At 45.3% G+C, this 12,559-nt stretch overlaps 1 long non-coding RNA gene across 2 annotated transcripts in view; it reads right to left on the bottom strand.

The window, feature by feature from the left end:
- Positions 1-12,559, bottom strand: part of LOC120319030 — a 71,810-nt gene that overhangs the window by 32,109 nt on the left and 27,142 nt on the right. Inside the window, exon 5 of one of the 2 annotated variants that reach the window (XR_005559675.1) lies at positions 11,091-11,772. The exons of the other annotated variant lie outside the window; for it this stretch is intronic. This is a non-coding gene — a long non-coding RNA (uncharacterized LOC120319030). Of the gene's footprint in view, positions 1-11,090; positions 11,773-12,559 lie in introns of those variants that run through there. 2 annotated transcript variants of the gene reach the window in all.

The following is a 12,559-nucleotide window of genomic DNA, read 5'->3' as shown; positions in this document are numbered from 1 at the left end:
TGCTTTGGAGAATAGCTTGACTGCCTCTTCTTTGGGGCAGCCCCTGAGATACTGGAAGACCGCTATCCTGTCCCCCCTTGTCCTTCTCTTCATTAAACTAGACATCACCAATTCCAGCAACCGTTCCTTATATGTTTTAGCCTCCAGTCCCCTGATCATCTTTGTTGCTCTTCTCTGCACTCTTTCCAATCGGGAACCTGTCAGAGTGTTCAAGCATCTCTTAATTTCAGCGTCCAATTGGTCTGAATTGATTAGACTGTACCGCCGGCCAGCTCCAAAAGCCCAATATTGGTACACATGAGCTGATCTTTCAATTCTGATAGGGTTTGTTTGCTTTGGCCCCGACGCACATTCAATATTTATCCAGGGCAAACAATCCAGCGCTTGGAAGGATCCAGAGACGAGGCCGAGATTAAATTAGGGCAGCTTGTACCGTTCTTTACCAGCACGTTCGTGGTTTGCCACGTCTTCCTTGCAAGGACCAAATTCAGACAACCTGTTTTTCTAGAAAGAATGGCTGACATTTCCCAATGCTGGTTGAAAATTCTTGCTTGTAAAAGGGGAAAGTCCCAGCATAAAATCCTGCATCCGTCAAGCATGCATTGGCTGGAATGGTTTGCAACTTGGAATTGTCTATGTGGTCACAAAATTGGGGTGGCAGCTCCTGATTTTTTATTATTATTATTTTCCAAATGAGGCCAAATTTCCATTTAACTTTCTTAAGCCAAATGTCACTTTTTAAAGCACCAATTCCGGAGGTCCTCCAATCTGAATGAGGGGGATTACGGTCCCGTCATGATGCTGATTATAGATTTTTTAAAAACCGTCCCAGCATGCCTACGGAGACAAAGTCTTCTAAGGAGCCCTCGGCTTATGACCATTTGTTTAGTGACCTGTTTGACAAAATTACAATGGTGCTGAAAAATATTGATTTGTGACCTGACACTTGGAAGAGTTGCAGTGTTACCAAAATTCTGGCTTGAAGGGGAAAAATTGCTCCTGTGTGTGCCTGAAGTCCCCAAATGCATATTTTTAAATTTGACCCTCAGGGGTCTCCGTCGGTCAAAAAGGATGTGCAGATGAGCAAGCAAACATAGAAATGGTGTAAGGTTTCTTGCCTGAGCAGGGGGTTGGACTAGATGACCACCAAGGTCTCTTCCAACTACTTCTTCTTCCTCTTCCTCCTCCTCCTCTTCTTCTTCTTCTTCTTCTTCTTCTTCTTCTTCTTCTTCTTCTTCTTCTTCTTCTTCTTCTTCTTCTTCTTCTTCTTCTTCTTCTTCTTCTTCTTCTTATTATTATTATTATTATTATTATTATTATTATTATTATTACTATTATTATTATTATTATTATCATGGAGGGTTAGTCAGTCTCCCACTGTAGCACCCAAATGCGAATGCAATCAATAAAGTACAAGGTGTTTCTTGGCTTACGACCACAACCAAGCCCCCAAATTTCTGTCGCTCGGCGAGACATGGGTTAAAATGGGTTTTCTCCCATTTTACGACCTTTCTCGCCGCAGTTGTTAAGTTAGCAACCCAGTTGTTAAATGACCCTGGCTTTGCTTGTCAGAAATTCGCAAAAGGGGGATCACGTGAGCCCGGGGACGCTGCGACGGTCGTAAGGATGAACCAGTGGCCAAGCCTCTGAATTTCAATCACAGGATCGTGGAGATGCTACAAAGCTTGCAGCTGAAAAACGGTCCTGAGGACCGTTGTAACTTCGAATGCTCACTAAGCAAACCGTCGTAAGTCAAGGTCTATTTCTAGTATTAGAATACTAGAATGCAAAACACGACATTAATAATGCCCTGTGTTGCAAAGAGACTAAAAAGCAGTCACGGAAACCCAGTTTCTGTGTGGCGCCTACAAAATAATCAGTAATTTATTCTGGGCGAGGTTTCTTCCCTCTGGAAAGAGATCCAGGTTGCCAAATTTGTGTTCTCAATTAGCTCCAGGGCCAGGTCGAAGGGGTTCGACCTGCCCTAACTCCTTTCAATCCCCTTGACTGATTCTGTTTGGCTTGCGAAGGATTGCTTCTTTGTTAGATTAACCTCTCCCTTTTGTCGAGGTGTGTTTGCACAGTTGTGTTACATGTTTTTGCAACTGCACAGCGTGCCTACCGCCTTTACGTTCAAAATCATGTCCTGGGGGCAGTTTCCACCGTTCCTAAGGTTGTAAAAAAAAAAAAAAAAAAACCACCACCTTTGGAGAAATGTTTTATGAATGCCCAAATCCTTGACTTCGTGTTCAGAGCAAATATGGTCACGGGTGCGAATCCAAGTCTGGCACGGATGGATATTTCCCTCCTGGGGTGGGAAGCAACTGCAAGGAGTTTTTCCAGAAATAAAACAGCTTTGGGGGAAAGCGATATTTGCACCACGCGCTTTTTTTCTCCTGGGTTTAACGTTCTCATCAGCTCCAAGCTGCTGGTTGACTGGAAGCAAACTCTGACCTCTAATATCCGGAGAGCAGCGTGTGATGATTTTCCCACCCTTTCAAATGATTATTATTTTATTTCAGGCCGCGGTGGAGCTTAGACGTGCCGGCAAGCATCACAAGCAACTCCGGACAGTTTCCCGCGGGGACAATTGGACAGCTGGTTTCCAGTTAAAGCATGCACGTTCTTGATGCATTTTTTCAAAAGAGATGCCAGCAAATTTGCTTTTAAAAATAGAAAACACCAGCGCTTCCTAAGAAGGACTTTGCCTGTGAGATAACACATCACTCTAAGCTCCGCTGAAGATGTTAGCCTGGTAACAAAATGTTCAGGAACCAACAAACTTGGAGAACAAACTTCACCCTCATAACATTACTCGATGGGAAAGTTGTAGGTTGCTGATCAGACAGGAACCCAGGGCTGTTTATTCCTCAGAAAGTTTTTAAGAAGAGACTAGACAAGACTCCCTTATCTGGGGGCTGGACTAGAAGACCCCCAAGGTCCCTTCCAGCTCTGTTATTCTGTTCTGAGACCCTCCGTGGGGAAGGAAGAGCCTCCAAGCTGAGGGGCAGTCTACCCTAAGAAGGAAGAAGAAAATGGTGAGGGTTTTAAAACGGGAATGTGAGCAAGAGTGTAGACTAGGTGTCCCTTATACTCATGACTGTGGAAGGTAATGCAACCCCCAGTTCCCAGGGCAGTCTATCCTGGCTGACGTATTTAGTAATGAATGCCACGAGGAGCAGAAATGGGGAGAAGGTGTGCGAGAATGGGAGTTTAAATCTCGTACAGACTGGACCTGCATTCACAACACTCTCTCTCTTTGAGGAATTTTTAAAACGGCGCAATAAAATGAGCAGTGTGTTTGTGTGATTTCCCCCCCCCCACACACACACACACAACTAGTAATAAAATAAATAATTTCCCTGGGATTCTGGCAGGGACAAAAGTAAATATATCCCTTTCCTAAAACACACCTAACTTTCTCCCTACGGTTTCGATTAGACTTAGTTTCATACCCGTTTCTTTATCAAACTTTGGAAAGTTTAGAAATTGAAAACCGCCGAGAAAAATATTGTATTTTTCAAACACGGATATAGATAAGGTAACCTTTATTGTCATTTTTTTACTCTGGGTACAACGGCACACATCAAAAATGAAATTTAGTCGCCCACTATTTGGACAGTTTTTGGACAGTATTTAATATTTATTGGCTACATATATGTAGGGGGTGTGGGTCTATACATATGTTGTTCGTAGTATGTTTAGGTGTGTGTCATGTATGTGTTTCCCTTTGAGAGCGAGCAACTAAATTTCATTTTTGATGTGTGCCGTTGTGCCCACAGTAAAAAAATGACAATAAAGATTATCTTATCTTATCCTCCCCTGGGACTTGGAGATCTATACCCACCTGCCAGTCCAAGAAGCCCAATTTTTTATCTGTTTCAAACCGTTCCAAACGAATATATATTTTATTTATGTCATGTATATAGCTATCATATTATTGCAAAAGGGAACATGAGGTTCTGTGACAGGGTATCTCCTAATGTTTATCAGCCCCTCTCGGTCTTCCGGGAATTGCAAAAAATGAGATTTCTCCTTGTTTTGTACTAATAGCATGAGAAAGACACACACACACACTGAGAAAAATTTCTGGGAATTTTTCTGCTGCTCTCCCGTCTGGATTTGACCAAATTGCAGGATGAGGTTTGGCTGGGCAGGAAGCTATCACACCTGGCTGTGAGAACAGCTCCGATCTCACTTAGAACAATAGTCTGGGACATTTTTTTTCCCCCTGTCTGATCTTTAACCTCCTTTGTTCACCAAACCTGGACATTTTCCTGCTCCGTGTCTCAGACAGAGAAAGAGAGAAAAAAAAAGGTAATTATTTTCCACGGTGGCTTCATTTAGCTGAGCAAAATTCTCTTGTCTGGGGAGGGCAGAGTTTTATGCTTATTATTATTATTGTTGGACCATAAGAAAGGCTGAGCGCAAAAGAATGGAGGCCTTTGAACTATGGTGCTGGAGAAAACTCCTGCGAGTCCCTTGGATTGCAAGGCGTTCAAACCGGTCAGTCCTAGAAGAGATCAACCCTGACTGCTCTTTAGAAGGCCAGATCCTGAAGTTGAAACTCAAGTACTTTGGCCACCTAATGAGAAGGAAGGATTCACTGGAGAAGAGCCTAATGCTGGGAAAGATTGAGGGCAATAGAAGAAGGGGACGACAGAGAATGAGATGGCTGGATGGAGTCACTGAAGCAGTAGGTGTGAATTTAAATGGACTCCAGAAGATGGTAGAGGACAGAAAGACCTGGAGGAACGTTGTCCATGGGGTCGCGATGGGTCGGACACGACTTCGCAATTAACAACAACAACAATTATTATTATTTTGTTTCTGGTTATCCTTGATCCAAGCCCAAAATCTGAGTTAGCCCTCTGCCTTTGATTTTCCTCGACTTATTGAGTTTTGCCTCGTTTTACGACTTTCCTTGCCATGTTTGAAGACTTCAGGGGTCTTCAAACTTGGCAACTTTAAGACTTGTGGACTTCAACTCTTTGGCTGAGGAATTCTGGGAGCTGAAGTCCACAAGTCTTAAAAGTTGCCAAGTGTGAAGACCCCCGGGCTAAGTCAATCCCTGCGGTTGTTAAATGAGTCACACGGTTGCTAAGTGAATCTCCCCATTGACTTTGTCAGAGGCTCACCAAAGTTGATCACATGACTCTGGGACACACCACCGTCCTAAATATGAACCAGTTACCATCTGAATCTTGGTCACATGACCCTGGGGATGCTGAAACGGTCCTAAGTGTGGAAAAAAGGACTTTTTTTTTCCAGTGCTGCTTCCACTTCGGTCACTAAATGGACTGTTGCAAGTCAAGGACTTGCCTGCATCTTGCTTTTACTACCTACAGCTGAGCCATTTGCTTTGGAGTTTGGTGGTGGGTTGGCAAATTCTGCCTGCGATAAAGGAAGAAATGCCAAACGAAGGGACCTGCAGGCTTTAAGAGAGAACGGATCCAAGCTCCCCACAACTGCTTGTCTTGCCAAGACAAATCCCATCGAGGAAAGAAAACTTAGGAAATCTCCTTTAATAATAATAATAATGGATGCCGGAGGCAGAGCGAGGCTCTTGAAACCCAGGGCCGACAAACCACATTCAAAAAACGAACTCTTCTGCTTCGGCAATTCCATTTCTTCAGATGCAAGGAAGGGGAGACATGTCAAAATATGACCAAGTGCCCTTTATGAGCTAGTGTGTTTGTGTTCCTCCTCGCTTAGCAACCGAAAACTGCACTGATGGGAAAGCTGGCGTTGTTACCGTGAGGCCGAGTGTCCTTGGACTGCAACCCTGTTACACGAAGCTATTTCAACCTCGCTGGAGCTGTTTGACTTGCAAATTCTCTCTCTCTCTCTCTCTCTTTTTTTTAAAAGCCTGGAAAAAAAAAAATCGACACTATCGCACAAGTGTGAAAGTAATTATATTTGCAGAGAGGGATACTGGTCAGACTTCGGTGGACTTTGCCATGCTTTAGGAATATTTCTAAACACTTGTCCTTTTTGGTAGTGACAAAGGTTTTGTCCTCCATTGGGGTAATTTATATATATATAATTTTTGTACAGTTAGGGTTAAGGTTAAGGTTAGGGTTAGGATTAGGGTGGGTTTTTTTTAAAATAACATTCTTAATATTTAGCAAACAGCATGTTGTCTGGGTTCCTGTATTTAAAAAACAATGAGTAAGAGTTAATTTCTATATTATCCTAATCAATATGTTAGTTAATCACTCAATAGTCTTTTTCGTATTAGTATATATTCCATGTTACATAGTACGTATCATGTTCCTTTCTCTCTAGCTTGCTTTTCTAGCCATTGGTAAAAATTGTCCCATGTTCTAAAGTACGCTGAGTCTTCTTTCTCTTTTATCTTCCATGTCAGTCTGTCCATTTCTGCACAGTCTAATATTTTCTTGATTAGCTCTTCTTCCGTTGGTAAGTTTTCATTTTTCCAATACTGGGCAAATGCAATTCTTGCTGCTGTTAATACGTGTAAAATTAAGTATATACAATCTTTCTCGTAGTTTCCTCCTATTATGCCTATCAGAAAGAGTTCTGGCTATTGGGGTAAAATTTTGACCTGCCAAAGCCTCTTTTCTCGATGCCTTCCTTCAAATTGAATTTGGTCCCAATTCCCATGGGGTCGGCACCTAGAAGACACAGACCCAAGCCTGCCCTTGGCCCTTGGTCAAGATTGGCGCTCATAGCCAGGATCCAACAGTTTGTTGCGTGAATGAAAATAGAGACGCTGTTTTCATTGCTACCTTGTCTCATCTCCAGCTTAGATGTTGCCCACCTCCTCCCGTGTTTTGAGTTCCTTCTGGTCGTCTTTCTTCACCAATTTCCAAGCTCTGCTCATCTACTTCCTCTCCAGTGTAGGTCTTTGACCCATGGAGTTCCCGTATCTTCTTCTTCTCGCAACCAACATCTCAGAAGGAACTCGGTGGCTTCCATCCGCAAGTATGAGAAGACAGGTCTGGTGGTTCCACCTTCTTTCTTTGGTCGCCAGGCCGATGAAGAGCTGAGGCCACCTGGTGATGTGGCTTCGGATGGCTTTGTGGGAGAACAAGAGTGGGCTGGCCTGATTGGGACCGTGGTTCAGAGAAACACGAACCAGGATTGTAGAGCCAAAGCATTTTGGAAAAGTTCCGGAACAGCAGGAACTCTTCCCATCACTGTGAAGAGTGGTGGACAATATTTGAAAGCCTGGTCCTTCAGAAACAGAGATGGAGGCAGTTTTGAAGGTCCTCAAGCCCAACCCCAAAATTTATGGAGTCAAGGGTTAAGTTGTCTTTGCTCCAAACCCAGTTAGATATTGCTAACAATCCCAGCTCCATTGTCTTCCTGGTCTCTCCTGCTCACGGTCTGTCTTCTCCACAGTCCAAAATCATCTCCGCCAACTCGGTGTGCTCAGCTTCTTGGCTTAGAAGAAGTTCCACCCTTCTGATGTTGGAAGCTGGTGGAGATATCCTCCAGGATTCAGAACCAGACTTGGAGGAACAAGGTCTGGCTGGCCAACAGTGCTACTTCTTGGATGCTTCTCCTGCTACGGAAGGATCCTGGACGAGAGGGCTGGGCTTGCTGTTGGCAAAATTAGGCTGGGTCCTTTCTCAGTGGCCTTTCTCCGAGTTGCGAAGGGTTCCAGAAGTCATCCTGGAATGAAAGTCTCCTAGTTGAAAACCAAAGAGGTGGGTTAACTCTTGTTAGGTGTGATGGTGGTTTAAACATCAGAATTCTACCGATTGGAGAAGATGTGCCAGGAGCAAAAGACCAGGCACACACGTGAAGGCTCAATTTAACCGATTCATTGCTAAAAGCCCAGGCACAAAATTCTTCACAACAGTCAGCACTTCTTTAGAATGAGATAAGGGTCAAGAGCAGTCAACTAACTTGGACTTATTTCATTTGTGTCCATGTAGGGATTCTAGGCTGATGCCTCTTTAGACGCCTCCCCCTGGCTCTGCCAGTCCTTTCACAAGATGGGAGATGCAGCGCAGGTTGTTTCTCTTCCCATATTTTTTCGGAGAAGGGAGCGATGTTTCTCCCTGTGGGGTTTTTTTTCCCCCCTTGGCGTGCTAACTTTCTTGCTGAAAAGAAAAGTCTGGCCTGGATATCTGGAAGTCTTATATTCGTTGGGCGTCGTTCTCTTCCTGAATTTTGCATGCAAAATAATAATAATAATTAGCTTGTTTTGACAAAGTCTGGCAACAGGCGAAGGAACGTTTTCTCTCAAATTAAAATGGAAAAGTCCAGGATTGAATCGTTGGCTTTCTCTCTGCGGATTGCCTCCTCTGAAAGCTTGCATCTTACAACAGCTGTTCAGCTCAGCTGACACAGGCTGCCAATGGTTTCCAGGAACTGTTTCCAGCAGCTGCTTCCTTCTCGTACATCTCGTCCCAGACAGGCAGACGGACGGACGGACGGAGTGAGTAACCCACCACAAGCTTTCACCACTGAGCATCAGTGTCGGCTTTTGATTTCCTTGGTGGTGGATGGTGAAACTGTCTTTCCTGCCCTGGCACACCAAGGAGGGTCACGCACAGGAAAGGGAAACAGGCAGCGGGGCTTAAAATCAAGGAAGCCCCAAGGCCCCAAGGCAGGCTGATGGGTTGCGGAGTCCTGCGCCGTCAGAAAACGCAACTTCTGAATCAGATGCTCTTCAAGCCGACATGCTCTGCGACAAGCGGGCAACGTTGCACCAGGCGATGGGCTCTTTAGAACTCGCCATTTGACAAAAAGTTGGGTTTGCTTGTTCGCAATCACCCTCCTTTAAGGTCCTGGTTTGGGGATCCCGGTTTGGGGGCGAGGGAAAGGCTGAGAGGGTCTTTCTGAGGAGGGGTTTCTTACAGCTGAATCTCCGTTGCTGGAAATTTGAGAGAGAAAGCCGTGTCAGTGGTCCCTGATAGCATCTGTCTGAAACGGTATAGGTTTCCTGCTTGAGCAGGAGGCTGGACTAGAAGACCTCTGAGGCCCCTTGCAACTCTGTCCTTCTGTTATCTCTAGAGAGGGAGAGTCAGGATGCTCAGCTGTGGGGGGGGGAGTCCTGATCCCATTTCACCTCTGCAATCCATGCCGATTCATTCAAGCTGAGCAGCAATAGAGCCTCCATGCTCAGGAGCAGCGTAGCGCTAAAGATGAGTTCCTGGCTTTCAAGCACAATAGCAACGGGCTTTTGTTTCAGCATTAGGAGACGAAAGCCAGTTTTGCTCGGATAGCAGAGTCGATTCAAAGAGTCAGAATAATAGACCTTGAAGGTCAAGCCGAAGACCCTATACCATTGGGATGTTTTGGAGACCTTGGGCAATAAAATGCAACGTGCTTGGGGGGAGGGGGTTGGATTTCCGAGTGGTGTCCCATCTCAGGCTTTGGTACTTTGAGATCAGCCAAGGTGAGTTGACTGGGAACATCAAAAGCGTTGGTGGGTCCCAACACCTTTTGCAATCAGAATAACAGAGCTGGAAGGGGCGTGGAGGTCTTCTAGTCCAACCCCCTGCTCAAGCAGGAGAGACCCTACACCACTTCAGACAAGGGGCTGTCCAGTCTCTTCTTCAAAGCCTCTAGGATGAGGAGCACCCACAACTTCTAGAGGCAGGTTGTTCCACTGGTTCATTGTTCTCGCTGTCAGGCGGTTTCTCCTGAGTTCTAGGTGGCTTCTCTCCTTGGTGCGTTTCCATCCTTTGCTTCTTCTCCTGCCTTCTCCTGGCGCTTTGGAGAACAGCTTGACTCCCTCTTCTTTGGGGCAGTCCCTGAGATACTGGAAGACTGCCCTCGTGTTCCCCCCCCCCCACTTCGGCTTTTCAGTAGACTACACAAGCCCAATTCCTACAATCCTCGGATTAAATCAGATCCATTTCTTGAGTTCAAAGGACAACAGAGTCTCCACTTAGCATTTTTCGGAGAGGGCGGAGGCAGGAGGAGACGACTGCAGGAGAGACCTCCGTCTGGACCTCTGATGATACAGCCTTGGCTGCAGGCCACCCATTGAATTGCAAAAGGTCTTGGTGACACCGACTACCTATTTATAGTTCCCTTTTTATTGCAGAGTTGAAGCTGTCGCCGGGCGTCTAAACCAGACCGGAAGGGAAAAAAAAAAAAGTCATCCATGAGACTGATTTATTTTCTTTTTCTTTTTTCTTTCTTTCTTTCTTTTTTGTCCAGGGCAAGGCATGGACTCAACCAAGTATCCTGGCTGTTGGCTCACCCAGCTTATAAAACAAGGAAGGCCAGGTGTCTATATCAGCCACCCAGTGGGGAGCGCTTTGCGGTGTTTTCATTTAATTTTAAACAATATTTATTTAGCCTTATCTATCGTGGCTTAGAATGGGATGGGTCTCTCAAAGGCAGCGGGGGAGAACGATCTCATCAAGTCAGGATAATAATAAATGTTTTAAAAGCAGGGTGTGGGCTGGTTCGCCCGCTTCATTCGCCCGGCTGGGGTTGGTTCGAATGAGTTGCGGAAACTTTGCGACGGCAAAAAGCACTCTGCACGTCCTCAGGAGGGTTCTCCTCTATTGATCGCGTCAACCCTAGTCCTTCTTTTCATTTTTTTTTTTTAAAAAGCTGCACCCCAGTACTTTCAAGATGACCACGTTGAGCTCTGCAGGCTGGAGACGATCAAAGTGACCATACAAGACAGCCAGCACGCTTTATACATTTTGGCACAGAGCATATAACATAATAATAGAGTTGGAAGGGACCTTGGAGGTCATCTAGTGCAACCCCCTGCTCAGGCAGGAAACGCTATACCATTTTGGACAAATGGCTGTCCAGTCTCTTCTTAAAAACTTCCAGTGTTGGAGCATTCACTGCTTCTGGAGGCAGGTTGTTCCACTGATTAATTGTTCTCACTGTCAGGAAGTTTCTCCTTAGTTCTAGGTTGCTTCACTCCTTGATTAGTTTCCACCCGTTGCTTCTTGTCCTGCCTTCAGGCGCTTTGGAGAATAGCTTGACTCCCTCTTCTTTGGGGCACCCCTTGAGATATTGGAAGACTGCTATCATGTCACCCCTCTTTGTTCGCTTAGACATCCCCAATTCCAGCAACCGTTCTTCCTATGTTTTAGCCTCTAGCCCTCTGATCATCTTTGCTTCTCTTCTGTGCGCTCTTTCCAGAGTCTCAACATCTTTCTTATCTTGTGGCGACCAAAACTGCTAATGTGACTTCAAATAGTCATTAAACAAATGGTCGTAACTTCGGGACTACATGCCTTGTTCTTCAGCTTGAGTCCATTCTTCCAGACGCCATCAACCTGCTTTCCTTTTGCAACGAAGACATTTAAATGCAGACTCGTTTCTTTAACCCAGCCCTTTCTCTCTCTCTTTTTTTTTTCATCCTCTTTTGTGGCTCCAGAAAGGCGTCGCACTCTTTGCTCCCTGCTTCTTCACAGCAATGTCGGTTAGGTCAGATTGCGAGGACTAGATGCAATCTATGGTAGAACTCGATACGGGAGGATCCACACAAGGCACCGATGGAAATATTGGCCCAGATAAACTGAGCGAGAATATTTATCCTTCTTATCCTCCACCTCCCATCTGGCTAGGTAGATGCATAAAAGTAGATAAATAGCACGGCTGACTTTTTAAGTGAACAAAGTGGGCTTTGGCCACGGACACTGATGGTTACCGAAAATTGGCAATGTGGCAAGACGTTCCGTGTTGCGTTGAAGATGGAGCAACAGTAGTCAGACTGGAACAGGTTTCGGCAAGCCCGGGACGAGCTTTTTGTCTGTTTATCCCTTCCGAACATTTGAAATACGGGAGCCACGATCTGCTTAAAGGGGTTTTGTGCTGGAAATGAAAAAAAAAAAAAGTGAAACGTTGATTTTGTTTTTGCTAATTAGGTAGGTTTATTGTTATAGAAACGGCTTGTGCATACTGTTGTGTAAAAGTAAAAAGCGAGCTTACGGGCAATTTTTTTACACAGCCGTTGCAGCACTCCCAGGGATCAAAATTCAAATCCTTGGCAAACAGACTCCTGTTTATGACGGTGGCCGCGCATCCCGGGGGGGGTGTCACGCGACCCCCTTTTGCGAACGTCCGACTACCAAAGTCGATGGGAAAGCCTAGATTCGCTTAACAAACCGGGTTTCTAAGTTAACAAGTGCAGTGACTCACTTAACAGAGGTCGCAAAATGAGGCAAAATTCATTTCAATGTCTCGCTTAGCAACAGAAAATTTGGGGGTCCCTCAAGGTCATCAGTCAAGCCCCTACCTGTACTGTAGGCCACCTAGAGGTGAAAGAGGCGGCGGATAAATTTAAAAATGAAATAAAAAGCACAGGTTTTCCCACTTTTGATGCCTAATTGAGCCGGGCTGGGGGAGCTGCGGCTGGACTGTCGTGTTCAACATCCTGGGAGAGGATGCTGGGAGATGTAGTCACTTGAGAATGAGCCAAACAGGGATGGAGACATACAGGGTGTTGCTTGTGTTGGGAAATATATATGTTTCCTTCCCTTTCCACTCTCTACTACACGGAGGAGAAGGCACCGAATGACACACGCAGGAGGGCTGTGGATGGCGTGAAGGCACAGCGAGGGAGAAATTCCATAGATTTTTCCTCTACTAAGGATTACTT

Source organism: Crotalus tigris, unplaced genomic scaffold, assembly GCF_016545835.1.
Source record: "Crotalus tigris isolate CLP2741 ecotype Arizona unplaced genomic scaffold, ASM1654583v1 scf7180000020588.15403103151:6194809, whole genome shotgun sequence".
In the NCBI taxonomy this organism is placed as follows: domain Eukaryota; kingdom Metazoa; phylum Chordata; class Lepidosauria; order Squamata; family Viperidae; genus Crotalus; species Crotalus tigris.
This window is presented reverse-complemented; position numbering and strand designations above follow the sequence as displayed.